This window comes from Rhipicephalus microplus, chromosome X (genome assembly GCF_043290135.1).
Source record: "Rhipicephalus microplus isolate Deutch F79 chromosome X, USDA_Rmic, whole genome shotgun sequence".
Taxonomy (NCBI): Eukaryota; Metazoa; Arthropoda; class Arachnida; order Ixodida; family Ixodidae; genus Rhipicephalus; species Rhipicephalus microplus.
In genome coordinates, this window is record NC_134710.1 from 63,026,775 (window position 1) to 63,048,261 (window position 21,487).

Genomic DNA, 21,487 nt, shown 5'->3' on the forward strand with positions numbered 1-21,487 from the left:
ATATTTATTAATGGGACAGCGAGACCTGCTGTAACGCACCACAAGTTTCTTGGGGTTGTCGTACACAGAGATCTATTGTGGACGAGACATGTCGCAGCACTTAATTCTAAATTGAAGAGCTTTGCTCTCGTTCTTCGCCACGTGGCAGGAGCAAGATGGGGCCCATTAGAATCATCACTACAATTTTGGAATGCTCTATTTGTGGGATAAATTCGATACAGCATGCCGGTGCTCTCCAATATGAGACCTAGTTGTGTGAAGACGCTAGCGAGTGTTCAAGCTCAACGCTTAAGACGATTCTTGGGTCTACCGCGCTGTACTTCAACAAATGGGACAATCGCAGTAGCTCGGACTTGTCCCACCAGTGTATACATGCTCTGCGAGCCACTTAGAGTTCACCTTCGATTGCTGAGCCGACACAAACAGCACCCACTATCAGTACTATACCCGCCACTCACCTAGAGTGCAGTTTCTCAAGAGTAATATCGTGGCATGAGAATATTCTACCGTCAAGGTTTTCCCCGTCGAATGTTCCTGCAGTGCCTCCATGGGTCCTGCCTAAACCACCTGGTTGTCTTACGATACCTGGAATTACGAAGAAGTCGCTCGTTTCTTTTGTTGGCCTCATACAACTGACCTTACAACACATTTATACAACGTAAGGTGATTCTCTGCACGTGTACACCGACGGGTCCACCAAACTAAACACCTCCGCCGCAGCCTTTGTCATCCCAGACATGGATATCGCTCGACGATTCAAAGTGGACCGTAAAACCACATCAACTGCTGCAGAGCTTGTCGCTATCCGGGAGGCAATAAGATTTATTACCAGAGAGCGACCTCGAGCCTAGACGATTTTCTGAGATACCAAACCCGCTTTGCAGACCATAAATTGCATCATGAAGAAAGGTCCATATTACGTCTTGGCAATAGAAATTGCAGAACTTATTCAGGTTGCTTCAACAAATGGCCATCTTATCACTTTCCAGTGGATTTCCGCGCATTGCGGCGTGATGGGAAACGAAGAGGCAGACGCTGAAGCTAAAAATGCTTTAAGCAGTGCCCCTGAAATACGCATGCGTTTTCACGAGCTGACACAAACGCCCTGCTTCGCTGCGTGATGCGCTGCTATACCCACTTCAGCACGGGACCTAACCGGAACGGCGACACCGGTGACTTCCCAAATGGGACCCAAAAATGAGGTCCCGCATGCCCCCAAATTGAAACGGCAACTCACAAGTATGATCCACCACATTCGTCTTGGTGTGGCGTACACCAGTCGTTAAGCACATATCATCGGTCGCAATGACACTAGTCCTAATTGTGAACACTGTGATTGGTCTGAAACACTTGAGCACATATTTTGTGTCTGCCCAGCATGCGCACGTGAACGACAAACGCTGATTTCTTCTACTGAATGATATCGCGGTAGGTCATTAACTGATGAGACCGTGTTGGGCCCTTGGCCAGACACCAACAGTACAAGTGTGGTCATAAGAGCGGTTATAACCTTTTTGGAAGCAACTGGACTATATGCGCGGCTATAAAATTTGTCTCAGCTAGAAAACATTCTGCATACTCACCTTTCTATCTCACCATCGTCATCCATTAGTCTTTCTTCTCCCCTTTCCCCTCCCCCAGTGTAGAGTAACAGGCTAGAGCAAGCTATCGCTCAGGCTGACCACTCTGCCTTTCTGTAAATAAATTTTCTCTCGCTCTCTCAAATCTGAAATACTGCATTATAGCGAAAATTTCGTTATAGGTAAGTTCGTTATGTTGAGATTTAACTATAACATACTTGTCAGCTCACAGATAAGTTTATCCTATTGATGCGGGTCTACTGGTTGCCTGTCCGCGATATTGTACAGGTTTTTTTAGACGACACAGAATTTTTAATGAAAATTTTATAACAGTCAGGCTCCTGTCGTTTTTGCCTGTTAACGTCGAGATGAAAGTACTGCGCCCCAGTTGAAACGACGCTGGTACGACTAATTAACAAAAACTTATTTAACTATTTCATGATTAACCTTAGGGCAGTTCACATTAGAAAATGTAGTGCATGGCAATTTATGGCATCCCCATTTTTTTAGAAGCTCCGACAGTTGCGCGTAATTCGAAGTATTCATCATCGAGTTTTAATTAAGGGTGATATCGAAATTGACATCGTCTGGCGTGCACAAAACGCCACTTCCCTCCTCCCCCCTCCGACATTCTTCATCACATAGTCTGGTTTCCAGCTCTGATGGGACCAGACATACTGCCCGGTCATCTGAACTCAAACGAGATGACCCACGACTGTGCGCGAGGTTTCACATGCCACGATGGGCTCGTCTCTCGTGTGAGTTTAGAAGAGCTCGATTGATTGATTGATTGATTGATTGATTGATTGATTGATTGATTGATTGATTGATTGATTGATTGATTGACATGAGGGGTTTAACGTCCCAAAACCATAATATGATTATGAGAGACGCCGTAGTGGAGGGCTCCGGAAATTTCGACCACCTCGGGTTCTTTAACGCGCACCGAAATCTGAGCCCACGGACGAGTTTGGAAGAGCTCGCCCACAGTGATCCTCCCGTTACTTTTCACGAGATATCATCTCATTACGGAGCAGAGCGGCAGATTTTTCTCTTTCCTCATTATAAGATCCACAGATTACAAGCAATCACGCTCCGCATGCTCATGCTTCATCCGGAAGTTGATTCACTTTTCCCAGATTGTGGTGAATATTGTTCTCCGAGTCACATGATCTGGCAGTGCCCTACGTTACAGGACTTCAAGAGAACAGAAGGCTGGACGACGGCAATTACAGACCCCAGACAAGACGTCCAGCTTCAGGCTTTCCAAAGAACCCACGAACGTGCGGAGAGGCATGGCCTCTCTGTTTCGACATGGGACTAGCCAATGGCTGGGTGGAAGACCTACCTAATTAGTCTGCTGCGTCGCCTCTCACTACCAAATAAAGGTGTCTGTCTGTATGTCCGTCCGTCCGTCCGTCCGTCCGTCTGTCCGTCCGTCCGTCCGTCCGTCTGTCTGTCTGTCTGTCTGTCTGTCTGTCTGTCTGTCTGTCTGCCTGTCTGTCTGTCTGTCACGCATGACAAGAGCGACACGTGACGAGAATGTGAAGAAATTTGAATCAAAGCGCGGAAACAGACTCTAGTCAGGAAAATTGGCAAGCATTCTGAAATACTGCCTCGCCTGTTTGCAAGAAGAAGCGCCGCAGTGGCTTCCCCCAAGTTTTAAGCTTCAAGGAGAGAGAAATGGTTGATACTGCTGTTTTCTTGCACAGAGATCGAAAAGCACCAAACACTAGATGAAACAGGTAAGACAATCCACTGATGAGAGGAGAGATGTCACACCGCTTTTTACGAACATCTACGATGTGCCTTTTTCAAATTTCATCACTTTCTCACGGGTAGTTCCGGTCTGACGTAGCAGATCGCTGTTCTTTCGTGGGCGCCGGGTAGGCCGATGTGGCCCTTCAGATTCGCTAATGGATATGTGGAGTTACGTGCAACTTTGAAAATTTCTAGAAAAATGGGTATGCTAATGGTCGTGCACGACAACACTCTAACAAAAACGACTAACTAAACGAGTGTAAGTCTCAACAATGTCATTTTAGTCGGGGCAAACTATTTCTGCCTCGACGTAGAGTTTACGTGCGAAAATAACAGAAGCCCTAATGTCATGCGATTTTTATTCAAAAATCTGCGTTGTGTAAAAATATGTTTCGATCCTCCGATTTCAACTCTTCAGTATTATAATGAGCAGGTATTTCATTATCATCGAATAACTTGGAGTCGAAAATGCATTTAAATCTCCCAAGTTGTCGTGAAGTACCGATGCCTATTTGATTAGCGTAATTTTTTAAATCACGGCTCTGTACAAAACAGTATCCGTAATATAGCTGAATACGCCTTTTAATAGTTATTTAAAACGCACTTGGTTTATTGGTGACGCAGAATAAGTGGTGAAGATATACGAGTTCATACATTTTGTGCTGACTAGAAGCGCATGTTAACAATTGCTATTAGGAGAATACTGACAACGAGCGCGTTGATGTAGAGCCATCAAAAAGCAAAGACCTTTTGAATAATGCTACTGCTGGTGATGAAAGCATTCAGTTTGAACGTAACCATGAACGCATTGGTAACGATGAACAACGACGGTTGATATCATGATAAAACACGTTGACGTACAACTTGTGGGCAAGTGAATGGCATGAGCCTTGAATAGTGATAACTAGTGACCAGATTATAGGCAAATGCTTATTTTGTTCCTTGCATTCCTATCATGCCTATTTGATATATGAGCATAAATTAGAAGTTAAGAAGGACTTTTATAACGTTTTGTAGTGCCTATAAATGCCTATGTATGGCGTTCGTGCCGAAATGTGCCTATAAATGCAATTTTTCCCTTGAAATCGGTGTCTATATAAACAATAATTAGGCTCGAATTTCGTTTCCTAGTGCAGCTTCAGGTTTTGTGCCACAGCGCAAAATTGACCTTTCCGAACACTACAACGCTCACCCAAGCCCTCTACCAATTTTCCGATTTTCAAAAAAAATTGCCCCTATATCTCCCCGAAGGGAATCGTGAGAAAATTTTAATGCATTTCTTGCACCGAGAGTACAGGTCGCAGTAATTTTATTGTTGGAATAAAATGACGAGATGAGGCTTTGTACCACTATCATTCATTTAAATATTCATCAGTCAACTAACGGTTGAGAGTGGGGCGAGCGCGCCTCACTCCATTTATACATACGTACGAGCGAGCGGACAACAGAGGGGGGCACAGAGAGGAGAGAGAGAGAGAGAACAAACGGCGAGAGAAGTTGTGAAGCTACCCTCTCCTACCCTCTCTCCACAAACGCGGGAGCGCCACTTCGGTTCAGCACTACCAAAATTACGGGGTGTAAGAAAGCCACACGCTTGCGCAGCGAAACATCATCCCAGATATCATATGTGCCTTAAAATTGACCGGGTTGAATAAAATTGGCGTTTGTGTGATGTGTTACATCACATCGATGCATGAAATTACTTGTGTCACTTACCGCCGGTAACTGTGTTTACAAATCAACATGGCAGCGCGCGCCCATGCAGAACCGACCGCCCGATTCAATCCGAAGTGGCTCTTGCAGGCTACACGCCCGCTGCGCTGACAGCAACAAATAAATGGTGAAATCAGCCATCGATTTGTTTCATCTTACTCTGAGGATAAAACATCAGGTACGTTTTGTTGGTATTAGCGAGATATGCTGCTTGCTTAGCCGCACGTACTAAGACTAACGCACCGAGGCAATGCTTGGGCTGCGTAGCCAGACCGAGAATCCTGTTTCCAACGGACATGCAACATGCACAGCATTTCGTGCGCGTCGGATCCTCCTTCGATGGTAACAAAAAAAAAGAGAGAAAAGAAGCATTTCAGCGAGAGACGTGAACGAACGCGTCGACAGAGAAGCAGTTATACGAAAAGCTAGGAAAAGCGTCGAAGAGAAACAGCCTCAAAGTGAAGTTATCTGCCGGCATGAGTGTCTACCGATCTTCAGCAGAGAAACAAATCCACGCTCCAAGTTCCTGGTGTGACTACTTGTTTCGTAGTTTTACTGAATATTCAAGTTAATAAACTAGCCTTATCTGCAATGCGTGCGAATAAACACTTCGGCGAGCAGAGGCAGTGAAGACGGTGAGCAGACGACATGGCGCGGATTATTACATGTGGAGGGGCTAATCGCCCTTCTCATTGTCTGAGGGGCCCTTTAGCCTCCACAGTGCTGAAGGGAACTTCTAAAAACAGAATATAGGTGATGTTGGCTCCCGCGATGCGAGCGCCCTCATACGCCAGAGCACGCTCCTCCTCTCCCCTCACTCTTCGCTACTCTGCCCACTCCACTGCTCCAGTTGCTAGGAGCGAGAATAAGTGCGTGTGCCCGCAGCTGTTGCTATGGGAGAGAGAGAGTAAGAGCGGAGAGATATCACCCACGGCACGAGAAGACCGACAGACGCCTGACATGCCCCTACTAAGAAATGCATTCGCATTTAAAATAACTGCTAGCAGCAGCGAAACGGGACGCGGCAGATAACATACCCCACAGCGCCGACATGCCTTGAGTGTTTGGAGGAGAATAGGAAAATACGCTATTTCTGCTGCACGTCTCTGCGCCTGCAGAGGAATGGAGAGAGATAGAAGTAAAGATTGGAGAAGGAGTCCTGGATGTGGCGTTGGGAAGGGAATACGAGGGCTTTCTCTGTAGCCGCAGCAAGGTGGAGAACGAATGCGAAATCTTGAAGAGACGTCAATGGAAAGGAGAGTGTGCATCAGAAGAAGAAAAAACGAGTGATTAGCACAAGTTTTTGTTTCGTTTGTAATTTACTTCTTCAAGCGCTCCTGATCCAAGTCAGACACGAATCTGCAGCTAGACACTGGAAGTGATTGAATGCCCAATGAAGAGCGTTATACCACAATATTTGTTTCCGAATTGGTTCGTTACGAGCCATAAAACCATGATGTGAGGAGGCAAGCTTGAAACCCTTGCCACTCACCCCGTGTAGCCATCGCAAGCCTAGTTCCTTCGCTGCCCTTATAGTGGACTAGAACCTGTTCGCTATCGGAGCCGGAGGATCACAATGTGCATACGCACCAACACGTCATACACATGCAATGTCACGTGCGCATGATGTACCCGAGCCTGCTCGTGCACGTTCGCCATAAATGCGCTGTTGTTCAGACGTTCTCGGTATAGTATATTGCCCGTTTCTGTGGGATGGATCCCTCAGTGCGCGTGGAGAGGACACCACAGATTCTTCATCCTTACCGCGATACGTACACCACGTCACACGCCAAGAAGGCTGCCGGCGGAACGGCGAGAAGACGAACGCATGCGCAACGGAGACCGATTAGGGTACGCTATACAGCATCTCGCTGCGATTCGAAAAAAAAGGTATGTATAAAAACCCATTTACATGTTGTTTGTCTGTTTTATTTCTCTCAACTTTCATTCACTCTCAACAACAGATTACATAAATTATAAACATGTCACTTAGAATAATTCTCGTGATGTCTCGTAGATTCGTACTACGCTGTCATAATCAGGTACCACTTAAAAATGCTAGATATAGCCAAAAAACGGGAAATTATTTGGCTGGTACCAGCCGAACTATATCCAGAAAACGTTTTCTGGATATAGTTGGCATTCAACTGAGACCTACAAGAGTGTACGGTGAACTATGTCAGAGCACCAATATCTACGTAAAGGAGCGACGTAGGAGATATACATTTACAAAGGAGCGACGTAGGAGATAGTACACATTTCCTTGTTGTAGGTCGCACCCAACGTTGGTTGCAGCTCCGTCCTATGGCACGTGCATGCGAGCAGAGGGGCAAACGGCATTCAGTTTGGAATTTCATGTCTTTCCATGACGCGTAGCATTGCAAATCTTTGCAGACACGATCTGAGCGACCAGTTCATGCATGGTTCTTGCAATCTCTAAGTTTTCAAACCTGGTGAGGGGCCCTTTAAAGTGTTCACTAACCGGAGAGAAGTCCTTGCTAATACGAGGCACCCCTGCCTTCTAGTCTTTTATCAGTCTGGCTATAGGCACCGTGCAGTCGAGTTTTTCAATCTGACTGCAGCGCCAGAACGCAAAGCCTAGTGGATGAAAACAGCAACATTGATACGGTGCCCGTGAACATGGAACGCTACGCGCGCGTTTTTCTCCCTCCACCAATGGGTGGATTGTAGCCGGGCTTCACGGGAGACGCTTGCGCGGGTCTGTTTTCTGCGTGCCCCTTACGGCCAATGTCAGCGAACATGGGACGGGGCAGGGTGAGGAACGCAGTTCCCTCTGGTCAGTGTGCGGTGCCTATCTGCTCCTGTGCTGCCCTTCTCAATCACGATGAAAAGAGAGACCCAGGAGAGTGCCGATTCGACAAATGGGCATTTGACTCACCAAGCTAGACAATAAAAGAAAAGAACCTGTTCTGCGAACCATTCGGGAAACTCGTGACTATGCTCAACCATTGGTGCTTTAGTGCTGTCATAAACAATACCATTTCTTGCTTCTCGTCATGGAACAGGTCACGCATGTCGTTGTATGACGTTGTTACGATTTGTGTGAGAATTTATTGTTCCTATATTTGCGATTTTTGAGGTCTAAAGCAGTGTTTTATACGTGCCTAGTTTTGGCGCCTAAAACGCACTTTGTTGGTGCCTAAAAATGCGACCTTGGTGATAACGATGGTGATGCTGAAAGTGTTGAAAATGAGAATTAACGCGTTGATAATGCGACAATGAAGGACGATTATGAAAGTATTGAATCATAGCCTCCAGCAAGCGGCCACGGGAACGTCTATGATGAGGGCATTGTTTATGGTTAGTGATGATGATACTGATTAGTGCGTTGAAACCATTGACAATGAAATTTCCATGTACGATAAAGGGCGAGGGACCCAGCGTAACCGGTGTTTTCTGCCAGAGTTGCCACTGTTGGCTACATTTCGCCGAGTCGGCGATTTCGGGAGGCGCTTGGCGACCTAAAATTATCAATGGCGACATAGCAAATTTTTAGCAATTTTCGGTAAGGTATCGATTGAGTTATGCATTCTATACGCTGAGTCTTGAAAACAAATGGGCGACAACATTATCTATTTCTCTTAATTTTAAACCCATTAGTAGAAGGCGCACTTATGCGCAAATTAGCACGTCTGTCCTGTTTCTTGTGTGTACCTCCTAATTCACTTAGATCCTGGTGCACTAGTGCGCAAGGTTGCCACTGACCTTTCAGTGAGATTGGCCAAATCACTAGTGAAAAGTCGCCATTTTTTCGCCAAAAAGGTGGCCACCAAACATATGTGTGGCGGGCCTAGCAATAAGGATTGCAATTGCCCCTGAAGTACAATACCACCCGTAGCCCTAAATTACCTCAACGTTTTTAAATTTCAGTCGAATTATTCACTTCACCATAGGAGGCCTCACTGGGCTTAGAGTCCCATCAACCACTTTGGAGCACAGAGAAAGAGCATGTATGCACCAGCAGTGTCCCTGAAGACCAGCGCCTCGTAACACGAGTTTGTGATGGTTTCAGCTGTATAGAATACAGGGTCAAACAGTTTATACATCAAAAGATCTCATGCTGGAGACCATAGTCGGTGTTACTCGAATCCTGTCGTCTATCCCCTTGAAAAATAACCCATATGTGAGATATGGAGAAACCCTTCATCTAAAAGGAAACATTGGCGTATATATTGTTCAAACCACACCCTATCTTTGCCCCCATTTAGTCTCCTCTGTCCGAGTCCACCGTTGTATATGGACGAACACCAATCCAAGAATTCAAGCGGAAATAAGGCAAATTTTCGCGAGCTCCACATCCAGTGCAAGCTAAACCAAGGTTGAAGCCGACTTCGTTTCACCGACATCCAAGTGTCTCCGGTGCAAGGTGCTCCAAGATGATTACGTTAGGCAGAGATCTCGCATTTCAGCAGCACTTATGCTGCTATGATGCGCCTTGTTATGTGTTCTGCACACAGCAGAGTCCGACTATTTAATCTTGCCCCGCCGCGGTGGTCTAGTGGTTAAGGTACTCGGCTGCTGACCCGCAGGTCGCGGGTTCGTATCCCGGCTGCGGCGGCTGCATTTCCGATGGAGGCGGAAATGTTGTAGGCCCGTGTGCTCAGATTTGGGTGCACGTTAAAGAACCCCAGGTGGTCGAAATTTCCGGAGCCCTCCACTACGGCGTCTCTCATAATCATATAGTGGTTTTGGGACGTTAAACCCTACATATCAATCAATCAATCAACTATTTAATCTTGTATCTAAAGCAGTTTGAGTGGGTCATGTCCAGCCTGAGCGGGTGTTAATGCACGTTTCATCTTGACTACATAATATTTACAGCATATAAGCCATAGTTTTCCAAGCTAACACTTTATGTGCACGTGTATTTGTTGCATCAAATTATTGCATCAGAACGAATGTGAATGATTGATAAGAGAGAGGGGCAGTATGAGTGTCCATAAAATTGGAAACACTCATTCTATTTCTTTCGTTTTTAGATCAGCTTAGACTTTAGGTACGTCGTTTTCAACCCAGACTGGAATCAGCACTTAGGGGTAGATGACTCTGAAAAAAAGAGGTGGATGCTCGCAAAGAAACACTACTAAATGACAAAATAACAAAAGCTCGAAGAATCTAAATGACTTTATAATGTCTTGACCAATACCGAAATGTAACAGAAACAGGTGGCAAACAAAAAGTGAAGCATATATTATTATTCATGAAAATGAATTATACATACTCTTACAGATTTCCGTGCATGTATTTCTTATGTTTTTGCAAGTGTGCTTGCACGTCCCGGCAAGTTCTAGTAATAAAAAAAAGCGTCCTTGCTTGTTTGCTTTTTTTTTTATATTACTAGAACTTGCCGGGACGTGCAAGCACACTTGCAAAAAAAAAAAGCGTCCTTGCTTGTTTGCTGGCTGCGGCGGCTGCATTTCCGATGGAGGCGGAAATGTTGTAGGCCCGTATGCTCAGATTTGGGTGCACGTTAAAGAACCCCAGGTGGTCTAAATTTCCGGAGCCCTCCACTACGGCGTCTCTCATAATCATATAGTGGTTTTGGGACGTTAAACCCCACATATCAATCAATCCTTGCTTGTTTGCTTGTTACTGCATGCATAAATTTGGTGTATTCCTCTGATGAGTGCTCCATTTTCACAATTTGTGCTTTTACGGTGAAGGTGTTTTAGTCGACTGTCGACCTGTCGACCCTGTGCCGTTAACGTCGTTGGCGTCACGCTGGTCACATGACCTAAGGGGCACGAACGACGTTTGGTGGAAAGCGAGAAATAGCCACGCCGAGGGAGGCCTGACGGTGAAGTTTAGAGGCAGTGGCTTCTTGAGAGGGTTGATAGTGAGGCTCGGTGGAAGGGGGGAAGACTCTGTTCCGCTGAAAGGATTGTTAACCATGCTTGGTGGAAAGAGGAAAAGGGCCGCGCCGTTCCGAGATCGGCCTAGTGGATAGGTGAGAAAACTTTGTATCGGCGAAACTGGCGTGAGCGATGCTGATGTTAAAGCAGGTAGCGCAAAGGAACAAACGACACAGCTTTTGTCGTTTCTACCTTTGCGATAGCGGTTTTGACACGAACTTCCACAAGCTAGCCCAGCTATCATTTTAAGAGGAGAAAGGCTGCGCCACGCTGATGGGGGCCTAATGAAATGGGGGAAAGCTGTACCTCGCCGAAACGAGCGCCAGCAAGGCTCGGCGGAAAAGAGGCGAATTGATGAGGCTCAAAAATTGGGTCATTAGGAGGCTCAGTGGAATTCCAAGAAGAGGTGAGTGCTTCAGGAGCTTCCCGTTTGCTCTACGAGAATGACAATGGCTGCTTGTGCTGCCGAGGAACAGGCCGCCTGACGCCGGGAGATGAAAAGGGGAGGGGAGGGGGGACAACACCACAGTTCGAAGGTTTTCAAAGCGTGTAACTGACAGTACTTTTGAATATTCAACATAACAAAGCGTCATGGCAAACATAAACTTTTTTTCTCAGCACGAAAGTGTTTTATGCCGGGGTCCACCATGGCTAATGACATATTTACGTCACGTATAGGACATTTCAAAATATTCACTAACAGAATGCAAAGAAAAAAAACGAGAAGGAAAAGATTCGTAGCGGGGCATCGAATCTGCGATCTCGCGCTTGACGCTGACCACTATGCTTCAGAGCGACCCTTATCAAACATGTGAACTGCAAGCCATTTATGTGCACCATGCACCGCTGGCGGCCCTCAGAGCTCGGCAGCCTCAGCATGTTTTCGTCATCAGCAGTGAGTTGGCACGACGAGCGCGCGTTGGGCGCGTGTGCTCTAAAGGTCATGGTGCCGCGCCGTCGCTGTGCGCGCTCACCTCCACGTGGCGTGGTACAAGGGCGTATATATGTCTAGCATGGTGGCTCAATCACGCGCACGCTCATCTCGGGATTCGGGTGGGCTTCCACCCCAACTTTGCTTTGAAGTTGCAGCGCGAACACGAACGTGATGATTGATTGATATGCGGGATTTAACGTCCCAAAACCACCATATGATTATGAGAGACGCCGTAGTCGAGGGCTCCGGAAATTTAGACCACATGGGGTTCTTTAACGTGCACCCAAATTTGAGCACATGGGCCTACAACATTTCCGCCTCCATCGGAAATGCAGCCGCCGCAGCCGGGATTCGATCCCGCGACCTGAGGGTCAGCAAGCAAGTACCTTAGCCACCAGGCCACCACGGCGGGGCGCGAACACGAGCGTCATTTCACTCGCTGCCGCGGCCGCGTTTACGAAAGGAGCGCGCTGCTCACACTCAACAAAGTGTGAATTGTGACCGTCGTTCCCGCTCGTCTTATGTATATGTGTGCGTTCATTTTGTGCGTCTTTCTTTCTGTTTGAGCAGCGTGTTTTAAGTGTCGAGCTGTGAAATTTTGCTTGTCCGCGCTCGTCATATGTATGCGCATTTCGTGCGTGCTTTCTGCTTGAGGTGCGCGCTGCATGTTTCTAGCTGCTTGAGGTTCTTCGCGGGACATTGCATTTTCTTAGTGCAGCATTCATTCCTTCGCCATTGTAATGAACGTTCAAGTACCTCAGCAAGAACGCGTTTCCCTTTCGTGCTATACCGATGTCTAAAAAAGGAATCGACCCCATTTTAATTCTGCTGGGATTATCTCATTCATAACTGCTCTACGACATGGCTGTCGTTGCACGTTTCATTTCAAGTCCCAGTGGCACACGTGTACACGCTTGAAAGCCAAAGAATAATTTGATTGAACTGCGGATGTGGTGAAATTTTTTTCTGAATAGCTCAAGTTTCCCTCTCAGGATGGTTGCCTGAAAAAACTTAACACGCTCAATAGTCGTGTAGATCATTGTGAGGTGTCAGCATAAGCTCGATAGCTGATATTCTCATTAGTTCGTGATCAGAACCATATATAGGATTTCTCCCACTTTCGTTGACAGCAAGTGTTTATACGGTAGAAGCACCACTGAGCGAGTGCTATTTTTTTTCTTTGTCTGACCATGTCCTAAGTTTAGGTTGTCCCACAACGTATCTGTAAATGCAAGATGAGACAGAAGTTTTGTTGCTTTCTATTTTGCACTCAAATATGGTAAGTTAAAAGAGCTAATTGTGTCTGCCATTTCGCTATTTGCCGAGCTGTCCAAGAACGCCAAAGAAGCAATTCTTAAAGACAAAAACACTCTACTGGCTCAGTTTTTATTTCTGTCGTTCCCACATCATTTTTTAGAAAAGGGTAATAGTTACTGGCGAGTAATAGCCGCCATTTTCCACGCTCCGCTATATGTGGAAATCAATACCGAGAACTTCTACAGCGAAAGCTGTTATGGGATCACAACACGGATAACGCGCAGCGCCGTACTTTTCCGCCGCCGCTGCTGGTGTCCGTAACCAATATCGCACGAAATAAGAAAAGAAGAATCTCAAATAAAAAACACCAAAGACATGTGGTGACATAGTGAGTGCGTGCCAGCGCCAGCCCAGTATTCTACCGCTGAGCCACGCCAGTGCTTGAGGCTCGTTCGCAAACTTGCCTTAGGCAGGCTTAATGTCGGGAAAGTAATCGCGGTAATATGAGTAACAAAGCGTTTCAGAACAGCCAAAGAACAACTAGGTGTCACACAATGCGAATGGCGTAACAAGTTGGTCATCCAATGCTCCAACACTTTATAAAAGATTGTGCTACATCACCTATTAACTGTGGCACATACCCACTTCAGGCTTAATTATTCGTCGTCATCAGCCACTGAATGCAACACAAAATTCATTACAAGTGTTTAGCGGATGTTATGCTTCTCCGAAGAATGGCGAAGTATAGCATAGTGAATACCGGCTTAGTAAGCAGAAAATATGGATATTTATGGCGTAGTGGGTACTTTGCATGAGCGCTTCGAGCATTTACCCAAAAAGTTTTTAGAAAAGGCTCTGATAGGCCGCTCTTCATGTTTTTGCTGTGACTGTGCTTCGCCTTCCGCGCTTCCGCGCAGACCTGGCGTTTTGTGTGTGTGTGTGTGTGTGTGTGTGTGTGTGTGTGTGTGTGTGTGTGTGTGTGTGTGTGTGTGTGTGTGTGTGTGTGTGTGTGTGTGTGTGTGTGTGTGTGTGTGTGTGTGTGTGTGTGTGTGTGTGTGTGTGTGTGTGTGTGTTTACATGCCTGCGTGTGTGCATGTGTGTGTATGTATCTCTATGTGCGTGTGTGTGTGCGTACGTATGTTTATAGCGACTAAACTGAAGTACATAGAAGTATGTTATGTGAAATAAACACAAAAGTACACCATAATGACATTGTTGGCAGCATCCGACATGTCTAACTTTCAGTTAGTTTTGGCGTTTTCAATGTGAGTGCCACCTCCTCGGCATCATTTGCGACAGCTGTGTATACCATTCTGAAGTCATTCAAAAGGACCCAGCGTTGCACGGTCGTTGTATTACACAGCAGCACGCCTGTCACGAGCGCAGTCGAGGGAAGCGCAGCACAGCCTGACGAAGGCTGTGAGCGCGCTCAACCGCACCCGGCAGCTGTTCAAGACATCTACCAGCGGGGAGCGCCTTTATTCATGGATACCCTCACCGTGGAGTCAGTAGCAGGGGAGTCGCATGCACGTGTGTCCGTGTAAGGAACTAAATAGACAGTAAGCACGCACTCTTCTTCTAAGCCCGAAGCAACCCACGATCTGCGGTTTGCCATAATGCTCAGTGAAGGTCCACGTCACCTTTAATAGAGCTCTAGTTGGGACTATTCGGTATCTTACATCTCATATACGGTTGTAAAGTCAACCCCTATTTCTAAGAATCAGTAGTTCAGAAAGTAAACAATAAAGCAATCTTTTATTACCAATGAGTATGTTACAAGGATGTATCGTATATTAATCGCGTCATGTTACGACGCAAGCACCCGTATTTTCCGCTCGGTTCAAGGAGCAGTCTGCACGGACTTTACTAGCATCTCATTTGCAGAACGTTGGCGAACACTGCGTGAAATATTGTTTTCGAGACTCTTAAGATACTCTAATTTTAACTTTTACACTTATATATTTACTCCCTAACTCACCCCAGATTATCAGGGGGTGAGATATGGGCTGTGTGCTGCTCATTCTGTTGGTACCCGTCATCCAATCCACAGGCCGGGGAAACTGTCATGAAGCCATACTTTCACTGGGATTACGAAGACATTGGTCAACAGTAGTGCAAAACAACCAATGAAGTAACAAATAGTAAACATCATATTAGTCGACAGCACTACAAGCTGCTTAGAGCTGACGTTAGCTTGTAGGGTAACATAAACTACCCTGACATAACAACCACCCTGATATAATAGACGGGAAATCTTTAGACGACAGTCTAACCGCAAGTCACAAAAATCGCCAAGTGTCCCTTGCTTTCGTATTATGTGTTAGTGGTCACCCGAAAACTCTGGCCAAAGATTTAGGAGTTGCTCCACCAGAATTTTCGGCTTGGTTTTGTGCAGACTGCAGACTGAAAGCAACGGCGTCAGTGCATTCAGGGAGGGGAAGGGGGTATCACAGTGAAAAGCAGTGCAAGAGCACGCGGGTTCACGGGAGAATTGCGAAAAAAAAAACGTTGCGAAATTGCGAAAAAGAAAGAAGCCTTGCACGTGCCATAAGATAAAATTTGTCGCTGCAAAAACAGCAAGACAGCAATCATCCACTGTGGGACTCCTCTGCCAGTGCTTGAGTGATACGGAAGCGGGAACATTCACAAAAGCCTGCTGACTTTTTCGTTTTCAGCTGATATAAGATACGCTTCACTCAATCAATATTTTCTGTATACAAATGCTACGAGACTGCCTAAAGGTACTTGCTGCTGGGCTAGTTGGTGCATATTAACACAAACGAGATAACTCCGCTACGAAAATGTAAACCAGACAGACACACAGGCACCTGTTGTCTGTGGGGTTTATCTCATTGATTATATCTGGTACTGTTCTGAATATTATACCGTCGCTCTGAATGGTTTACTTTGCTGAGAACACCGGCTATAAAGACAATTCTCCGTTTACTGCAGACACAGTTGAGCGCGGCTATTTTTCATCGCAGCTCTGCTTCCCATTATTCGGCCCGGAAACTGGGCTTTTGATTTCCCGCCATCACGAGTCAAAGCAGACTTTTTGAAGATACCACTCGGTTCCGAAGGATTCCTAGATGACTTCTCAGATTTTTGCATCTTGGAGGTAACGCCACGGCTAGCGCAATCGGCATGGCATTGACATTGCTTTCACTAGTCCTAAAATAATTAAATATTGAGTCACAATTCTCGCGATTTTAGATCAAAGCTTTAAAACTTTACATTCAGTTATTAACTCATCATCCGGCTTTTCTGATGGCCGCCTCATCACATTCGCCAGCTCCCATGCCTTAAACCTAACATCGTTCATGGCCCGTTATGATACATCCTAATACCGGTTTTTCCTACGTACAACACAGCTTTGGCATTCTCTTTTATTTTTGTTGTTAACAGTTCATAAAAAGAGGCCGCCTTCTTCAAGACCAAGCACTTATTCATTCATGTCCTAATAACTCGCAGCAACTAATGTAAGAAATGAACGTAAACTTCCTGTATTGGCAGATGCCTGTGATAAGCCTCCTATCCATCACCTTCTTTACACAGGACACATGATACACATTCTGACGAACTAACGAAGCGAATCTCCAGATGAGGCATATGTACCTGCGAGCTTGTCATATTTATCATCATCATCATCATCATCATCAGGCCAACTTCGCCCACTGCAGGGCAGAGGCATCTCCCATGCATGATCAGCCAATCAACTCGGTCTTCTGCTTCCTGCTGCCACGTTATACCTGCGAACATTTTATTCTCATCGGCCAACCGAACATTCTGTCTACCCTTCATGCGTTTGCCTTCTCTGAGAATCCAGTCAGTTATACCCTTAATGACCAGCGGTTATCCTGCCTACGTGCTACGTGCCCAGCGCATGTCCATTTCTTCTTCCTGATTTCAACTATGATGTCCTTAACCCCAGTTTGTTTCCCGACCCACTCTGCTCTCTTCTTGTCTTTTAATGTTACACTTATCATTTTTCTTTCCATCGCTCGCTGCGTCCTCCCCAATTTAAGCTGAACCCACTTTGTAAGCCTCCAGGTTTCTGTTCTGTAGGTAAGTACTGGCGAGATTCAGGTGTTATGCGCTTTTCTTTGGAAGGTTAGTTACAGATGACCATTCATAATTTGAGAATGCTTGCCGAATGACATCCACTACATTCTCATTCTTCTCGTTATTTCACTCTCATGGTTCGGCTACAAGGTTACTACCTATCTTAAGTAGACATATCCCTTAACAACTTCGAGTGTCTCTCCGCCTATCTCAAAGTGTGCTGTTTTCTGCCGAGACTGTTGCACATTACTTCAGTTTTGTGCATACTAATTTTCACACCTACTTTTCTGCTTTCCATGTTCTGTAATCATAGCTGAAATTCATCCCCCGAGTTATTCATCAAGAGGATATCATCAGCGAATCACTGGTTACAAAGATACTCTCCATTAACTCTTATCCCTAGCTCCTCCCAACGTAGAGTCCTGAAAACTTGCTGTAAACCCGCGGTAATATTTATCGACCTTGCGCCAATTCAAGCATAATGAAGTGGAACATGATCCACCACTGAAAGCCATATATAGGACTCGTAGCAGCACTTTCTTGACACCGTGAAGACAAAACCCCATCTATTGATGCCGTAAACTTGTTTCAGTATATTACTGCATTAAATTCCACTGGCATGATATTCAAGTTCTTTCTTTGGCATGAATGACATATGGCCGTTTTCCTTTTTTTTCTATCTTTCTTTGCTTGTTCTGTCAGATGTGGGTATATTTATATACTCAGGTTGTGCAAAAATGCATAAGATGCAAGTTAGCAGTCGCCTTTTCAGTCAGCCGTGTGTGTGTGTGTGTGTGTGTGTGTGTGTGTGTGTGTGTGTGTGTGTGTGTGTGTGTGTGTGTGTGTGTGTGTGTGTGTGTGTGTGTGTGTGTGTGAATGTGTGCGTGCGTGCGTGCAGAGGGATGAACTAAGAACATGCCGAAACCATAGACGGAATCCATTAGACGGCATTCATAAGGAATCCATAGAAACATAACAAGAAAAAGACAGACGAGCGCTAACTCACAACTAATTCATATTTGAAAGGAATAAAACATACAAGGACCTGGAAACCCGCTCAGCGCATGTGTAAGTCATGTGACAGGCAAACATACAAGACATGGCTAAATAGAATTAAAAAAAAAAACTATACTCTCTATCTGTTAGAGCCACCGAAGGTTGACTAATACATATATAATAGACAATAATAAACACCTAATAAACAATAATAAACATTTTCACACTTGTCAGCTCATTATAAATCATGCCATTGTGATCCCGTGTTTCGCGATATACATATCTTGTTTTCACATAGAGATAAACTAACAAGTGAACTGACGGAAGCTTTACATATAAATTGTATGCGACTGCTTCAAATCCTTCAAGTTTTATTTTATTTCCTTCCTTTTGCGTGTGTTGTGTCGTGCGAGTGTCCGCTGGTCACTCGAAGGGGCCGTCCTCCTGTTTATGGGCAGCTGCGATCGGCGAGCCTCCCAGTGCAGCGGGCGCCAGGTCAGCACAAAGGCGGCGGCCCGCTTTATTGCACCTTGCGAGTTCGGGTGCAAGAAGAGGGAAACATGCCGCTTTGCGCATCCGTGGACTGCGGGACGTTCGACACTGCTTCCCCGAATGGCGAAGCGACGGACCTCCCCCACTGACTTCGTGGAATCGTTTGTGCACGTGTGTGTGTGTGGTGTGTGCGTGTTTGTGTCAGCGTGCGCGTATGTAAATACTGGAATCTGTGGTCGAGAGAGGAGAGCGAAAAAGCACGAAAAGAGCCAGAGACGCAGAGAGAACGGCGAGCGAAGAAGAGTCTGCGAATTTCGAGCCACTTGAGTGGTTGTGCGTTGTGCGATGAGCGGTATTGAGCGCTTGTGCGAACAATATTGTAAGCTAGTTTTCGTAATTAAGTGCAAGCCTCTTTTTTTACATTTTCTCAACAGTGCGTGAGTCGTGTGTTGTGTCTTCTATTATATTTCACCTTTTTATGGCCATATCTGCGACACCCCAAATATTTACCCAAAGTGGGATAGAGGATGCTAACAAAATGGGTGCACGAACAAATGTATTAGTCAACCTTCGGTGTCTCTAACAAAAAGAGAGTATAGTTTTTTTTTTAATTCTATTTAGCCATGTCTTGTACGTTTGCCTTTCACATGACTGGCACATGTGCTCAGCGGGTTTCCAGGTCCTTATATGTTTTCTTCCTTTCAAATATAAATTAGTTGAGAGTTAGCGTTCGTCTGTCTATTTCTTGTCCTGTTTCTTTTTTTGTGTGTGCGCTAAAAAAGTTCTATCATGGATACATACCAACTCCCCAGCTATCGGTTTTACTGCGATAGACGGAATCTCGCAAAAAGTACGCGGAACTTGTGGGGCGAATACGATAGACGCAACCAACGCAACAACAAAAAAAGACAGAACATTCAGGAAGGTAACAGACACACAGCGCTGAAAGCTCGTAAAAATTTTCTTTTTTCCTGCTGCTGAATACATCTTAATCATGAGCCAACTCGCCCAAGCAGCAGGTTTAGCGTGGGGCTATGTATGATTTCGGAAACTCGATCTAGGGTTGCTACAAAGCAACAATATTGTGAAAAGCTATTGCGGGTGCTTACACTATAGCAATTTCAAAGAGTCTCATATCACGCACAAAGACAAAGCGGTGTGTAATTCGCTTCTTCTTTCATCTATTCGTCTATCATTATTGCATTGGCTAGCTCGAAACAAATTACATTTTCCGGCTAATAACGGTGTAGGGAGCCGATGACGGTGATACAGATCCCTGTGAAAATGCGGCATTCGGCCGTGATGGCTATCGTGCCCTCGGTGATAGCACGTATGCAAGTTGCCTTCGTATCGCATGCACATAGAGTGGTTGAGTTCTGTGCCAGATGAATTAATGAGCACTGTTTTTTTGTGTTTTCTTTGTGTGTCTGGTGTTGCAGCTTCTATTTTCTCGCCGAAAACGTGCGTAGTTCTTCTTTCTTACCTTCTTTCTTGAAAACAGAAAGACTGCAGAATCAGCTCACAGTGTTTCGACCTCGTGACGGATCCTTACACAGGCGGACATTGGTTAACACGTGAAGCATTCTACACACTCGTCGCCTACGTCGTAAGTGCAAGCATGCGTTCATAAGACCAGGTTGCCAAGCACCTGTATCGAGGTTCACGAAGGTTATGACGAAATGATTGTGCCATTCGAGCCTTGCATACAAGCCGTGCATGCGTGTCTGTGTATGTGAATGTGTGTGTGTCTATATTCGTTCGCTAACTTTAAAAGTATTGTAAATATGTGTCTTGGGAAAAGTTTCCAGTGCAGAAACCGCATATGAGCACATGTAAGAGAAAGCCAACATGACGGTTACTTGGAGGAAACCATTGACAGGGGCGCAGCAATTACATTGAAACTGCCGAATAGCGCTCTGTAAGGTACATTATACAGCTGCTTTAATGACTTCGGGATAGCCAATTGCGAGAATTGTGGGAGCTCTTCTTGCTACTTACCCATGAAGTGCACTTCACGCAGTAGCACTTCATTTTTTCTGCATGCCAGTATGAATCTTGTGCAGTAGATTATATACCTAAACTTCTCCATAAGAAATGCAACATATTTTACGAATTTTATACTACAAATAAACTAAATTCTGCTTCTATAAGTTACCGCACTACACGATCCAACATTATTGTTACTTTATTTATCATATGCTTGCTATCACCTGACCATCTATAGTCATAACTCAGTGAGTGCTCATGTTGAATGATAAATTGTAATAACTCAACAATAAATTGTGAAAACGTGAGAAACAGTGCTTGGCCTATGGGAACATGTTACCTTATGACGCCGTGCCTAAATTTCTTAACCTCCACTAAGTTTCCGTGATGCTGCATCTCAAAATATTCCCAGCAGCAATGGCACTTTTTAGAAAAGGTTCACAGCATATTTACGGAATGAATGATCATGAGAGGGGCGAAGCTTCGGAGGGTTTTATCGGTAAACCGTGAATCGTTTGTCCGTCCGTCTGTCTATCCGTCCATCTGTGTCTGTCTGTCTGTCTGTCTGTCTGTCTGTCTGTCTGTCTGTCTGTCTGTCTGTCTGTCTGTCTGTCTGTCTGTCTGTCTGTCTGTCCATCCGTCTGTTCGCCGCTGCTGAGTGAGTCATCGAACTAGGCGGTCACTTACCACAATCTAGGACCCTAAACTCAGGTTTCTTTAATGTGTGTTTGTTGGTATAGCACAACATTTGTTTGTTATGTTCTCTATCTTCTCCCTAACTTAACAAAGCCGCTTCTACAAATTTATTATGTGGTTATTTATATATATATATA